This window comes from Harpia harpyja, chromosome 11 (genome assembly GCF_026419915.1).
Source record: "Harpia harpyja isolate bHarHar1 chromosome 11, bHarHar1 primary haplotype, whole genome shotgun sequence".
Classification (NCBI taxonomy): domain Eukaryota; kingdom Metazoa; phylum Chordata; class Aves; order Accipitriformes; family Accipitridae; genus Harpia; species Harpia harpyja.
Genome location: NC_068950.1, coordinates 6,980,294 through 6,993,699, shown reverse-complemented (window position 1 = coordinate 6,993,699; position 13,406 = coordinate 6,980,294). Strand labels below are relative to the sequence as shown.

The following is a 13,406-nucleotide window of genomic DNA, read 5'->3' as shown; positions in this document are numbered from 1 at the left end:
GATGCCGGGAACGGGGATGGGGCTCCCCGGCCGCAGGATGGCGGTGGAGAAAACCCCAGCTCCCGGGAACGGGGGGCCCGGGGGACGGGGCTGCGGACAGGGGGACGGGGCTCGGGGGGGTCGCAGCCCCCCTCCCGCCGGCGGGCGGCACGGAGCGGAGGGGGCGGTGGGGACGGCCCCCCTTCCCCGCCGCACCGGCGCGCCGCCCCGCCGCCCGCCCCCAGCGCGCCTCCCGCGGACGGCGGAGCGCGGCGCGGGGCCGCGGGGCCGGCGGCGGGGCGGCGAGCGGCGGCGGGGCGGCCCGCAGCCCCCGACGGCAGCGGCGGCGATGCGGCGAGACGGGGCGGCGGGCGGCCAGGCGGGGCGGCGGGCAGCGCGGCGGGGGCGGCGGGCGCCGCGGGGCTGAGCGGCGGGCGGCCGGGGCTCCGCGGCCCCGGGGCGGGTGGGGGGGGAGGGTGGCGGGGGGGGGGGGGTGTGTGTCCGTGCACCCGCCCGCCCGCCCGGCGCCGCACCCGGCACACGGATTTACGGCGCGGACTGCAGCCTCCGGAGCGGCTCCCGCAGGTAAGGCACCGCCGGCAGAACCGGGGGGTCCCCCGCCGCCCCCGCGGCGCGGCGCGGCTCCGAGCATCCCTTCTCCCGGTTGCGCCTCGCCGGGCTCCGGACGCGGCACAAGTTTCCCCCGTTGCGGTCCCACCGGACACCATCTCCTGCCACCCCCTCCCCCGCCGCTCCGGTATCGGATGCTGCAGGGATGGGGCTGCCCCGGGCTGCGCTCCCCCCTCGCCAGCCGCTCGCCCTCCCCTCCGCTCCCCGCTGTGCCCCAGCACCCCCGAGCCCCCCCCCCCGGTGGGGGGGCGGCATGGGCCGGGGTCCCGCTCGGGCAGCGCCGAGCACCGTCCGGACGCAGTGGGGGGGGGGGGGGGGGGGCTGCGGCCAACGCGCTCCCCAGCAGGAGGCTGGGCGGCCAGGTGGCGAGGGGAGAGCAGGGCTAGCTGCTTGGGCTGATGCCGGAGAAGCCTCTGTTGCTTTTGGACCAAAGTTGGCTGCGGGCAACCTGCCCTCAGCCCCGGAGCCCCGGGGTGGGACCCGTGGGATCGGGGTGTCCCCGAGGGGCATGCCCAGAGCCTCCTGCTGCTCGGGGTGCTGGGCGCCTCGCCTCGGCGGGTGGCCGTCCCGGTCTCAGGGATGCTCTCCGGCTAGGCCTCAGCCGGAGGATGCGAGAGCTGTGCTTGGTCTCCGTCCTCCCCAGGGAACATGAACTCCCTCCAGCCCTCCTCCCAGCGGGGCTGTGTGCCGGGAGGCTCGCCTTGCGGGCAGGGCTGCTCCCGGTCTCCACACTGGAAACGTTTCCCCTTTGCGGTCGACCTCAGAAAGCGAGCGTGGGAGAGGTGGCACAGCCCGGTGGTCACCGCACGCCCCGGGGCACGGGGAGGGAGGGGGTCGGCCCTCCCCTGGGGATGCTGAACGTGGTTTGAGTGGGACCTTTCCCTTTCCTACCAAGCTAGCAGAGGCGCTGCCCACCCGCGAGTCTGATGTGCACGGGAGGACGTGGGTACTGCTGGGGGTCCTGCCTCGCTGGCGCTGTCGGGTGTAGATTTTACTCAAGGGGGGAGCTTTCTTGCGCCTGGAAGATCCCCGTTTGCAGCCTTTTTCTCTTTTTTCCTGCACGGTGGCAGACCGTCACCATCCGTCGGGCAGATAGGCTATGCAGCTGAGCTGTGACTTCCCATGGGCATGGGGTATTGATCCGCGGCTCCACTGGAGCCTGTGCAGAAGTTGAGCTCAGCCCGGTGCATCACCTGGGGAGCCTGATCCAATGCTTCTGAGCCGGAGGTCGGTCGGATCCGGAGTCCTTACTCTGGACGTGCCACTGTCATACTTCTCGTCAGGCAGCAGGGCAGCTGGCACAAGGGTTTAGGTGTCCCATGGTGGTTTATGCCAGGAATCTGAATGCCTCTTTAGCTGTGAGCTGCCTTCACCTGGGCCCACCATAATGCCCAGTCCCGGTACCATCCCCTCCACCTCTGCCAAACTTGCTGAGCCCCATGGGTAGCTCCTTGATCTACCCCCACTGACGCTGTGCCATGCTGCATTCAGGCTGCAGGATGTCCACCCGATGGCCGCACACTTGACTTCTCCCCTGGGTGAAGAGGGTGCCCTGGGTTCATCTGCAAGAATGGATGTGAGTGTAAGAGTCTGATCACTGCATGCAAAATCCTCGTCCAGAAATCCCCCTCTCCTGAGCGTTGCCGATGTAAGATGAAATAAGCACAGATCCTGCAGTTTTAGGGCACTCTGCAGGTTTTGCTGCAACCAACAGTAGACCGGGCAGAATATAAAATGGGGTTTTCTGTTTCCCAATGCAAAGCTTTTGCCGTCAGAATGAAAACAGATGTTTGGCTGCCTGTTTAAGCCAGTTTTACAGAAAAGCGCCTCTGGTTAAGACACTAGCAATGCTAGGATCTCCAGTCCCATCCCGTTTACCTGCATGGCTTCAAAGCCTGCCTGAGCGTAAGTGTTCTTAAACTCCCCTGGACCTGGCAGAGCTAGGGCTGCTGCCAGAGAGGTATCCCCCTGCTCCCTTTAAAAAATAATAAGGGAAATAAATACAAAACAGTGTGCAAATGCTGGAGGAGGGTTTCAGAGCGGTGAGCTGAGGAAGCAAGCGTGGCTTGGCACAGCATCACGGTTGGAGCTGTAGTCTGGAGCCAAGTCCCCGATGCCGCGTCCCCATGTCCCCGTCCGGCTCCAGGTGCCCTGCTGCGCACTGCAGGCACTCCGAGGAGCTCTTCAAAGGAAACCCAGCGGAGGATCTGGGCCCCAGCTCCTCTGCTGCCTTGCCATGAAAAGGCGGTGGCAGCAGCGGGATACCCCCCAGGAGCGCCGTGTACACATACCGACCTGGGAGACAGCCCTGCTTATTCAGTTATTTAGCACATAGATCCAGAGAGAGAGTGTTTTCCTATGCCTGTTTTTCTGCTTTAACAAATTGATAGATTGCTGATGATATTTTGCTATGGGCCACCTACAAGCACAGCCCGTGCACTGTGGTGGAGCTCATCGTCTTGCTGGTTTTCTTGTAGCTACTCAGATCGTAACGCCGCCTGGGGGTGGTGGCAGGAGGGGGGTACAGGTCCTGCCGCAGGCTTGGGGTGTCCCCTGTTTGTGCACAGGGGGACGGGAGCAAGCTTGAGCTGGCCCCGGCAGGGCTCTGCTGAATCACAGCTACCTGGGCGCTCCTTCTGCCTTCGCAGGTTGCTGCTGGTGCTCTGACAAGTAGCTTAGTGTGTAAACGGGGATTTCTTCAAAACTTCTGGGAAGAGCAGCTGGCAATGGAATAGCTCTGTGGCAAAAATGTGTGTGTGTGTGTGTGTGTGTGTGTGTGTAACTCCAGTCTTAACGGGAAGGGGAAAACATCCAGAGTTACGGAACTAATGCAAATGGAGTTGGCTTTCATCTCTCCCTGCAGCATCCTTTGTGGAAGGCATTTGCATTTCCCCAAAGTCAGTTCCTCCCTACCTGTCCCTCAAGCAAATCCAGAGCTATAGAGCAGAGGGAAGCCTTTTTACAAGGTGAGGGGAGGCTCTCCAGATCTGGAGAGAGGTGAACTCACAATATTTGAGAAGGAAAGCTCGTATTTTAAGGTAGCAACTCTGGACATGGCAGAGTTGGGCTCCTTCCCAAGCCCAGACGGACTGCGGTGTGCCCCACTATTGAGCGCAGGGACGGGGACCATTCCCGAGCTCCTACCAGGCCACTGCATGCGGGTGACCCATCCGGGAGGGGGACGGGGGGGGCTCACACACGCCTCTGACCTTGCCCCAGCACAACTCCGGGATGCCACCAGGCTGTGGTCCTGCGAGCGGGGTGCTTGGAGCGGTCCAGCATCACCCCATTTAGATGTGCTGGGAGACCCCCGTGGCTCCCATCTAACAGCCACCTGCCCTGGGGTCCCCAGGTGTCCTCTTCCCCCCACCCCCAGTGGTGCGGGGGGCTGCTGGGCCTGGGGTCTGCAAACAGCTCCAGGGTGGACTGCTGCCATTTCGGAGGAAGCCTCCAGCTCAGCAGAGACACAAACAAAACAGGATTTCATGAGCACTCTAGCAATAGCTATTAGCTATGCTAAAAGGATTAACAGCTCTGCAGGACTCATCAAGTGTTTAAAACATAACTCAAGCATCAAAGGCGGCTCTTACAGGCTCACATTTTCACATCAAGTAACTCTGAAAATTCCTATCCAACTTAATTAAAACATCCACTAGGCTCGTTAAAAGCAAAAAAACAAAGGCCTTTTTTCCTTAAGCACCAAGCCATTTTGAAGAGAGGAGTTTACAGAAAAGTATGCAGACTTCTTTGTTAGAGAATCACCTTTGTGAAAGTCTCCTATCCCCAGACCACTGTGTCTGATTAATCTCAAGCTTTCCAAAAAGGAAATAAATATGGGTTTTGTTGGTTTGGGTTTGGTTTTTTTTTTTTCCGTGGCTAGGGACCACAGAAGAAAGATGAAAAATTGAGAAGAGCTTTGTAGAGAAAGTTAGATAAGAGGGTGGGGGAGTGTCAAAACCAGACCTATAATAGGAAACAAGCCACTGAAGTGCTGGTGAAAGTACCTTTCATCTTGAAGGCTCCAAAGTGCTGTGCGGTGCATGAATACGCACAAGAGGTGGAAAATAATTGACAACAACCAGCATCATGAGATGAAGTCACCACCTTTGCTGGCAGCAGACTCTCCACAGGCAGGTCACCGGCTCACTCGCCATCAGTCCCTGACTGCCTCTCTCCTTGCTCTGCTTGCTGGATTTGTCACCGGTGTCGTGAGCCGGCTCAGCCCAGCAATTCTGGAAGACCCTAGGCCAAAGTTTTAGATGCCACGCTTGTGTGACACTTACATGAGGACGTGTGGTCCTGAGCTGGTCTGGCATGGCCGAGGTGTGACGGTGCTAATCAACTCCTTCCCGAGCCTCTTCCCTCGCATGCTTGGTCCCAGGCAGCATCACCATCATTTCCCGTAGGGTCGTGATTTAATTCTCCTTCCCTGTGATGTGCCCAGTCTCGGTGACGTTGGGTTGTCCCCAGACTTCAGCATGTATCCTCTCTGACCACTCTCTGTCTGCCCCAGAGGCCTTTGTTATTTCAAGTGGCCTGGGGAGACTTAAAATAGGTAGAGAGGCTCCCTCTGTACAAGGTGTAACTGGGGTGGTGTCACTGGAGCTATGGGTGCAATAAACACAATATTTAAACTTAGTAAATGCTTTTTTGACATCCATAGAAGCCTTGGAACATTTTAGGATTTCTTCCCATTATGCTAATTTTGTTGGTTTTGATCAATAATGAATTAGCATCTCCCAAAAAAGGATTAAATAGCTCCACTCTTTCCTCTTGTTTATGGGTGAGTTTGATTTCTTCCTCTTCACACTGTCCTATGTGGTCAGGGGGTGCCTGAACTGGCAGTGCTGAGAAATGCCATCAGGAGCAGAGCTGCTCCTACTGCATCTTCCCGAGAAGATTTGCAGCACACCTTGCCTCTTTCCTTCCCACTTGGCCATTTTCTCGAGGCAGACTGTAGGACGCGAGCAAACAGCCTCCTGCCCCTGGGGACCCTCTGGGCTGCCACTGGGGACCCGCCATGCTCTGGTGCCGGGGACAGCAAGCTGCTGTCATGCAGGGCTGGTGGATGAGAAGGTGTGTGAGCACAGACTTTATACCCATGAACTCAGTGCACAGTTGGGATGTGAAATGCAGGAATTAGGAGGTAGACAGGGTTTTTACATCAAGTGTTTATAGCACCTTCCTCACTTTGCGTCTAGACATAGCTATAAATGAGGGAGAGGGCTATTACCTAGGAATAAAACTACTGAAACCAGCCCTGGAGAGCTTGTCGCTGTATTTCCAAGGAACTGGGAGATTCCTTATGATTAATGTAACAATATCAAAGGCTATAAACTCACCACAGTTGGTTACTGAGTCAGGGGACACACTTACAATGTACCTGCCACTTGCAGCTTAGACTAAGCATTAACTATGGTCTCTCGCCAGCCCTTGGCCATTCCTAGGGCTGCTGCTTACTTACAGATCATGGGTTCAGTTCAACTGACTCCACCAACAGCAATGGCATAATAAAACAGCCCAGTGATCGCCGAGGTATAATTTCTCATTGCAGCGTGGACCGGTGGTGGTGTGGAGGAGAGGAGAGGCCATAAGCTGAGCCTGGACTGTGTAGCTCACTGGGAAACTCTGTCTTCACGCCTGCTAACTTCAAGCAGGGAAAGCAGGAGCACACGGGTGGACAGCCTGTGCCACCGCTGACCGCTCCGAGGGGGGCCGTCTGTGTGTGCGGGGGTAGCATGGCAGGGGGCTTCCAGCGCCTGCGTGGATGGGAAACGCCTGGGATCTGAACCCAGAAACCCATCCCAGGCCTTACTTGCAAGATCAAGCCCAGTAAACAGTGGTGGGAGAAGTTAGACTGCAGGGATCTCATTTTTTTGGATGCAAATTCTTTTCTCTGATCTCTGCTTCTACCACGTCCAGCACAGCAGGGTCTCAGTCTCTGCCTAAGGCTTTGCGATACTGTTACAGCATCAGCAAAAGTAATAAAGAAGAGGGTGGACTCCCTGGTAGAATACCATGAAGCAAACCGCTGACATGCTCTTGACAGTGTCCACAGCGAGAGCACAAAGACTTATTTTTTCAGCTAAGAGGAACCTACCTATACTAGGTCTGAATGATGGAGCGGAGTGGCAGGGGATGTCTTTTCGGAGCCCTCGGTTGAGGGGCTGTCATTAGAGGACACAAAAGGGGATGGAAAGGGTCACGCGGCGGTTGGGACCTGTTGGGACCTGCTAGCCCACGGCTGACCTGCCTTCCGAGGGAGGAAGGTTGGGAAGGAGCAGCAGCGCGAGCGGTTGGTGCAGGAGTCAGCAGGTGGGGAATTTGGGTCAGCACTTTTGTGTCTGCAGGAGATGCTCCCCAAGTTAGGTTTCCTCCCCCAGGTCAGGGTTCCCCCCCAGATTATGTGCCATGTCCAGGCTTTGTCCCTCCTGGGAGTTTTCTTGTGCCATGTAGGAGGCACTTGGGTAAAATGGGCCTCCTATGTACCTAAGATCTATGAAAAGCTGCTCTCATTTGACTCCATAAAGAATGCCGTTGGGAATACAGCACACTTCTTGGATGTGAGTAAATATTGGCCTTGAATGAAGTCGCTGATAATGGGAGATAAGTTATCAACAGCTGTTTAACCTAATATTACTCCCATACAAGATAACACTGAGCTTTTGCAAGAGGTTAATAACTAGATGCAGAATCCATCACTGGATACAAAGACACCTGACAAACTGCAGCCTTAATTTTTCCCCTGGAGCTTTATTACAGCTGAAGAAGCACGCAGCAGGGAAATGTCCTGATGGGTCAGGCCCGGCTCCGGCAGCAGCCAAAGGCGATACTGTTGAGCACGTGGCTCTGTGCAGTGACCGGGGGACAAGCGTGTTTCCCTGCAGGTCTAGCTCCTCCAGATCAGAGCGGCTTGGATGGCATCATTATACGGTTCTATCAGCGGAGCTTTTGCTGCTGCTAATCAGGCTTGAATCCCTGTGCTGGGCAATGCCTGCATTGCACATCCGAGCACAGTGACCACAGAGCAAAGAGTGAAGGAAGGTAGGTTATACCTGGCATTAATACTGATATTTGGGAGGCAGTGTTGAAACACAAAGTGTGCATAAGTTGCAGATCACAGGATTCCCACGAAAGGGAATGCAGCTGATCCTATACAAGATTTTAGCCCACAGTTACGAGTATATTTTCCACATCGTCTTAGATGGCTACTGGTGTCTGGTGTGGCTGTTACAGCCTGCTCTTGGACCTGTAATTCCACAGGGTTTTTAGAAAGAAGAGGTTGGCAAGGGCCAGCAGCACTCAGGGAGATTGGAAAGGCTCTGCTAGCGAGCAGTGCTTGGCTCTGCAGCCAGCCGCATGCACTGGACTTCTCCGCAGAAGGGCTTCTCCCCCGGCATTACCCAAAGCGTAGAGCCGAGGCAGAGGAGATGTCTCCAACCGCCTCCCCACCGCCACGATGTAGGACTACACCGGCTAGTTTAATTACGTTCCTCTCACTTGATCCCGGCCACGGGTGCTGTAGCCTTTCGGCATTCAGCTTCACAAGTCAGAGCCGTCTGCTAAGGGAAGGGCTGGGGTGGGATGTGGAGGGAGCGGACCACCGCCTGGCGTCCTTCGCCTGTGGGACCCACAGGGCTTCTCGGTACTTTCCCTGAGCGTCAGGCAGACACGAGGTCACCGGTGTTAATGCCCGGCTGGGATGTGCCTTGGATGTCTCCAAAGACACTGATCAGTTCAACCGAGCCCTCGGTGGAGGCTCCTGGCTCCCAGCCCCTGTTTTATCCAGCAGACCACACTGCTGCTTAACAAAGCTGGCTGCAGATGCTAGGATGGCAGCTGCAGTCCTATTGATCCCTGTGGGGATGATGAGCCCAAATGAAGACCCTTGGGAAATCAGCACAGAATATAAAAATCTGGCTGCAAAGCAGAGGCTCGGACTGTGACAGCTCTGCAGATAAACCTGTGTGAGAGCCCAGCTGTGCAGAGCATCCACAGAGAGCCTGCTTTGAACATCAGTTTGATGCTCAAGATACATAAGGAAATCTTCATCCCTTCCCATGAGCCCATCACACCTTTCCCTTCTCCCAGAGGAAGCATCTGGAAGCGGATCCAGGTCCCTGCACCCATGGAGGGGACAAGTCTTTGGTTCCCCTGAGGCCAAGTGGTTCTTCCTCTGGTTGTGAGGCTGGAAGGAGCAAACAGACAAGCACCTTGGAAACATGCTCTCTCCAAACCTCCCACGGTCTCAGGGCTGGGAGGGTCAAACACTGTGGCCTGCAAAATGAAAGAAGTCTCTCCATTTCCTACCGCTGCAACAGCTGCTGCACAAGTAGATGGGGACACGTGCGTTCACAGGCCATGCTGCATTCCTGGCATTTAAATCTTGTCTAGTGAAATAGCTGGGTATAGGGGCTGTGTGCACCTGAAGGCACTTTGGCCTTGCTCAGGTGAGTAGTAGAAAGCTGCTGCACTACCCAGCTTGTTAGGAGCTCTGGGTACTTGCTTTCAGGCTAGCCCTATTACATAGTTTATAGCGTTACCTGCTTAGGCAAGCACATGTCTGGGGTCTTGCTAGTAACTCCAGTTAAGAAAGCTGCTATTATTAATCCTTTTATGTGGCTGCTTTTTCCTAACTCAAGCATTTCAGCTGAACTTTTCCCGCCCGTGCTGTTGGCAAACCACACAGTGTGCAAGTGTGCCCTCGCCCTTCCCACACACCAGACCGAGCAAGACAGCAAACAAATGGCAGGTCCCTGGTTGTCCTTAGCAATTAGCAGATAGCTCAGGCTGCCAGCTGCCGCTGCCCTGGGATGGCTTTTCTGTTCCCTGTGGATTCATTTCTGCAACAGCAGCAGAGCCGGGTGATTTAGGTTAGCTTTTCTATAGCCACCCCCTGCCCTTGTACGTCATTTATATTGTGAGGTTAAAGTGTAGTCTGATAGAAACTTTATTATTAAAGATCCTGAGTTCTTGCGTTATTAAAGTTAGGGCAGCCTGGGTTGACCCCTGTGGACTTGTATGCCTGCATTTAAAAAGCACAAGAAATTCCTGTGGATCTACTGGCAGCACGTAAGCGATTTCCTCGTGCTAAGGCTGGGCAAGTTCTGCGTCCAAGCAACTGCTCCCTGCTGCGGACTGTAACCTTGCGATTCTCTTCCAGAGCGGGATTTTAAGCTCCTGCTACAGATTACCTCTGCGAGCAAGATCCTGGCTGGCAACAGCTTCCCTGGTTTTATGCATTTCCAGGAGAACCTGCTGCATAGTGGTTCTGCCGATCAACACCTCCCCTTGTCCCGCACAGGCTGCCTGCCTGCACTTCGGCTTCCCAATCTGCTGGTTCCGCACACCAGTGGTGCTAACGAAACTTTCATTGGTGCTACACGTCCTTTTCCTGGGCAGCTTCCACAGTATTAATTTACCTGTGGAGCCACTGGCTCCTAGTTTAAAGCTTTCTTTTAATCCCTTTGCAAAATACCCAGCTTCTGGGTTGCTCTTGTTTGAATTCCCTTGAGGTATCTTAAATTTTGGTGAGCATGACCGTAGGTTTTCAGTGTTTGGCACAGCAGTGAGCCACCTAGGGCTTCCTTCCACGCCTCCCCATCCCTTCTGCAGTTATAGGAATATAATCACTGGTTTATTCAGTTCTTATTTCCCTGATAGAAATCAATCTCGTGTTTTCTTTGCTTTCTCCTCTGATTTCGTAGCTTTTCCGATCTTCCCATGTTTTCGGCAGCTACACAACTCGTCCCACCTAATAGCCAGCACAATTTTTCACCTCATGTAACATCATGTGCCCTTAGACTTCGGGCAGTGCTTGTGCCTCCCTGGCTCGGGGTGGAGGTTATGGTGGGGCTTAATCACCTCTTAGTTAATTCTGTCCTCCTGTGTAACCAGGCTTTGGCAGTGAAGCCTCGCTGTCCCACGCGGATCTTGCCTCAAATTCACGGGAAGAGAGGAGCATTGCTTTGAACTCCCTCTTTGCACCCAGGTCTAGCAGAAGGAGTAGAGGAAATTTATAGTTGCAAAAGAACTTTGCAAAGTTGTGCTGTGCTCGATTTCCTTGGCAAAGGCAAAATAAAACCATCCAGGGAAGAAGGAAAAAAGAGTAGAGGAAAATGCAGCAGACATCAAAGGAGAAAATGCTGAAGGAAAGGGGAGAACTGACACCCTGAATGTGAATTTGGGGGGAATTTATAAACCTGAAGTCAAATAATCATAGAGCTCAGGTAGTTAAGGTCACGTTATTGGGACTCATTACTCTTCATTAACCTTCCAGCCACCCAAGTTCATGTGTCAGCTCAACATCAAACTGCAGCAGATCAAAACTTTCTCCGTCTGAAAAATTGCTGGAAAATTGGGTTTTCAAGTGACTGAATGTGATTTTGTGAGGCACCTGCCATCCTCAATACTGTTAAGTCATCCAAGATCAAAAATCTGAAAATGGATATTTGGGCCTGAAATCCAGTACTGGGCTGCAGCCGAGAAGAGCTGAGAAAATGCTGTTGCATTTATTTGTGAGGCATCTGTATTTTTCCCCACGTGCTATGGGGCCTTTCTTCCCCCCACCTCCCCAAAGAGGTGGGGCAGGATCCAGGCACTGTCTTGCCTGGAGAGCAAGACAGAAAGCAACTTTGATTATTTCCACAGTGAATAATCTTGTTTTTCAGCTGTCTCTACTGGGGATACTCTCCCGTGGCTTGGCGGCACAGAGTAAGGGAGACACCTCTGCAGGGACAGAGTAAGAAAGACACCATCAGGCTGGGAAGGACGGCTGGCTCAAGCAGCTCTGGGATTAGGGATGTCCATTGCGGCCATTTATTTGGTTGGGAGAAAAAGTGGAAGCAGGTCTGGAGACTGAAAGAGGCTTTCCCAGAATAACTATGACTTACCAGAGGCTGAGAGAGACACGCCGTGCAAGCCCCGGGTCTGCTGTTTTATTTCTGCCTCGCCCCTCTGGAATATAGGAATTACTGCTGGAATGACAGAGGTATCAGATGAAAACTGCCGAGTGAGACGTTACTTACGGTGGATGCCATGTGAGGAGTGCCCGTCTTGGAAGATGCGGTGGAAGCCCGGGTGAAGAGCCCGGCGGCAGGCAAAGTGACTTGAGTTCGGATCAGCAGCGGGTGCTGATGCCACCGAGGCACGCCTGATCAAGGGCTTTTGGTTCCACAGTGGCCTCCTACAAAATTTGTAGCCATTGTGCAGCCCGGAGTGGCTGACCACACTTTTGCATTACATTCACAGCAGAGCGACCTGCTCAGATCGAGTCATAGCCAAAACGTATGCAGTCAGGCATGCAATGTTCTTGTAGACATCCCAGAAGCTTGGTGGGACCCTGTCACTGAATGCTTGCCTGATGCACGCAGCAGAGGGAGTTAAGGGTCCCTCCTAAAACTTGCAGCCTGGCGTTGTGCCGCTGCTCAACGCCGAACGGGGCGAGCCCTGCCAGTCTCCTGCGGCGTGGGGGTCCGTTAGTGGCTGTTGCTGTAAAGATCATAGGGGACCCTGCAGTGGTATCAGCAAGTACAAATGCAAAATCCCACCAGTAGGTTCTACTGGTCTTCTGCATCACGTTATCTGGTTTAATATAAAGTGTCTGCAAGCCGTCGCTGGGCATGAATTCATTGTCAGCCAGCTGTCAAGCTTAATTGGGTTGTCCTGTAAAATATCTTGCATATAAGTAAATCAAAAAGAGTGGGGCCCATAAAAGGGCCAGCGTGTGGCACATTCATGTTATTTATAGGCTCCTCTGTGGTGCTCATCACCGTGGCAGCTATGAAGGTCGATGCTGACACTTGTAAGGAAATGCCACATGTTTTAAAAAAGCCACGTGTGTGAAATAAAGCAGGGCTTATGCATTCCAGTGGAGCTGGGAGGCAAGGGTGCGGTGTCCTGCAGGGATCCCCCAGCCCCACGACAGCAGGGAAGGGGACATGGCAGGCGATAGCGGGTCTGTGGGCTGAGGGCTTCTGGGGTTGTAGAGCCCACAGCCCTGGTGCCTGGGTGCTGCATCCTGCCATCTCCTTGGAAAAGTTGGGAATAAAACCCGACTCCCGTTCTCTGTGTCCTCTGCTCCGGGGCTGGCCCAAAGCTCCATCCTTCCTTCTTCCAGCCCGAGTTCATTCATCGCCAGTTTATCCTCATCTGTTCTTGTGACAGCACTGTGCTTTGGCTTAAATAGCTCTACTGCCTCGCTGGTGCTTAGGGCCCCGCTGCGTTTGGCAGTGCTGACCCTGTCTTGCCAGGCTGGTGAGCAGGGCTCACGCAGGGTGTGCTGCCCATGCAGCACGGCAGGACACGGCGTGGCACGGCCCAGCACCGTGGCTCAGCAACCCCAGCCAGGATCGCTCCTGGGCTGGCTGGGGCTGCCAACATCCCCTGCTGAAGTTGAGGCCAAAGGGTGCAAAAGCACCCATGTGGAGGAGGCCGGAGATCCCTTCGTCCGGTTTCTCCTCTTCAGGTTGAAGCCCTCGTTTACCAGCCTGTTTTTCATACCTTTCTGTTTAGCTATACTGAAGCCAGTGCTGATTGCTCACTCCAAGCTTACTTTCTGCAGCTGGCTTTTTTATAATGTTCTTTCTACTTAAAAAGCAAACAAAAGCAGCATCTCCTCGTGTCAGTTCTGTAATTGGCAGGTTAAAAGCCTGCTCCAGCCACATCCAGGCAGAATCAGTTCGAGCATCTGCGCTTCAGTCTCTGCCTGGAAAGCAGCCTCTTGCAAAACGATACCAGTCCCAGCAGTATCGCTGCCTCCAGCAGCATTGCTCCAAAATGACTCCCAGGGAGATGAA

At 54.6% G+C, this 13,406-nt stretch overlaps 1 protein-coding gene across 1 annotated transcript in view; it reads left to right on the top strand.

Annotated features, from left to right (window-relative positions):
- The first annotated feature begins 465 nt into the window (after positions 1-465).
- TMEM121 (transmembrane protein 121) overlaps positions 466-13,406 on the top strand; it is a 37,373-nt gene continuing 24,432 nt past the window's right edge. Inside the window, exon 1 of the mRNA XM_052802272.1 lies at positions 466-564. The gene's annotated coding sequence lies outside the window, so the exon portion shown is untranslated. The remainder of the gene's footprint in view (positions 565-13,406) is intronic.